This window comes from Arachis stenosperma, chromosome 5 (genome assembly GCF_014773155.1).
Source record: "Arachis stenosperma cultivar V10309 chromosome 5, arast.V10309.gnm1.PFL2, whole genome shotgun sequence".
Lineage (NCBI taxonomy): Eukaryota > Viridiplantae > Streptophyta > Magnoliopsida > Fabales > Fabaceae > Arachis > Arachis stenosperma.
In genome coordinates, this window is record NC_080381.1 from 76,111,547 (window position 1) to 76,113,335 (window position 1,789).

The 1,789-nt window shown below is 36.4% G+C and overlaps 1 non-coding gene across 1 annotated transcript; it reads right to left on the bottom strand.

Annotated features, from left to right (window-relative positions):
- Positions 1 to 1,271: 1,271 nt before the first annotated feature.
- Positions 1,272 to 1,379, bottom strand: LOC130983922 (small nucleolar RNA R71). The gene has a single exon (XR_009087889.1). It is a non-coding gene; the product is annotated as a small nucleolar RNA R71 (small nucleolar RNA).
- Between the last annotated feature and the right edge of the window lie 410 nt (positions 1,380 to 1,789).

Here is a 1,789-nt window from a genome sequence, read left to right on the forward strand (position 1 = left end):
ACGCCCAAAAAGGTAGTGCATTGGGCGTTAAATGCCAGAATGTGCACCATTCTGGGCGTTTAACGCCAGGATGGCACAAGAGGGAAGATTTTGTTTTTAATTCAGACTTTTTTCAAGTTTTCAAAGTTTTTCAAAATCAAATATTTTTCAAATCATATCTTTTCAATCAAATCTTTTTCAAAATCAATTTCTTTCCTTTTTCAAAGATACTTGCTAACAATTAATGATTTGATTGAACATTTTAAGTATGTTGCCTTTTCTGTTGAGAAAGGTTTAATGTTTGAATCATATCTTTTCTTGTTAGGCAAGTCATTAATTTTTAAAATCATACCTTTTCAATCATATCTTTTTAAAAAACCATAACTTTTCAATCAAATCTTTTTAATCACATCTTTTTCAAAAATAGTTTTCAATCATATTTTTTTCAAAATCTTTTTCAAAAAAAAAAAATCACTTGATTTCTTTCCCACTTTTAGTTTTCGAAAATTATCAATCAATTTTTCAAAATGTTTTCAAAATATCTCACTTAATTTTCGAAAATTTCTTCCTCTCTTCTTACATCCTTCTATTTATGGAGTACCACTCCTTCTCAATGCACAATTCGAACTCTATCTGATTAAGTTCGAATTCTTCTACCTCTCCCTTCTAATTTTCTTCTTCTCTGACACCTCAAGGAATCTCTATACTGTGACATAGAGGATTCCATATTTTCTTGTTCTCTTCTCTTTCATATGAGCAGGAACAAAGACAAAAGCATTCTTGTTGAAGCTGACCCTTAACCTGAAAGAACCTTGAAGCGAAAGCTAAGAGAAGCTAAGGCACAACTCTCTGCAGAGGACCTAACAGAAATCTTCAAAGAAGAAGACATGGCAGCCGAAAACAACAACAATGCAAACAATGCAAGGAAGGTGCCGGGTGACTTTACTGCACCTACTCCCGACTTCTATGGGAGAAGCATCTCTATCCCTGCCATTGGAGCAAACAACTTTGAGCTTAAGCCTCAATTAGTTTCTCTAATGCAACAGAATTGCAAGTTCCATGGACTTCCATTGGAAGATCCTCATCAGTTCTTAGCTGAATTCTTGCAAATCTGTGACACTGTCAAGACTAATGGGGTTGACCCTGAGGTCTACAGACTTATGCTATTCCCTTTTGCTATAAGAGACAGAGCTAGGACATGGTTGGACTCACAACCTAAAGAAAGCCTGGACTCATGGGAAAAGCTAGTCAATGCCTTCTTGGCAAAGTTCTTTCCACCTCAAAAATTGAGTAAGCTTAGAGTGGAAGTCCAAACCTTCAGACAGAAGGATGGAGAATCCCTCTATGAAGCTTGGGAAAGATACAAACAACTGATCAGAAAATGTCCTTCTGACATGCTTTCTGAATGGAGCATCATAGGTATTTTCTATGATGGTCTCTCTGAACTGTCCAAGATATCTTTGGATAGCTCTGCTGGAGGATCTCTTCATCTGAAGAAGACGCCTACAGAAGCTCAAGAACTAATTGAAATGGTTGCAAATAACCAATTCATATACACTTCTGAAATGAATCCTGTGAACAATGGGATAAATCAGAAGAAAGGAGTTATTGAGATTGATACTCTGAATGCCATATTGGCTCAGAACAAAATATTGACTCAGCAAGTCAATATGATTTCTCAAAGTGTGTCTGGAATGCAAAATGCACCTGGCAGTACTAAGGATGCTTCATCTGAAGAAGAAGCCTATGATCCTGAGAACCCTTCAATGGAAGAGGTGAGTTACCTAGGAGAACCTTATGGAAACACCTA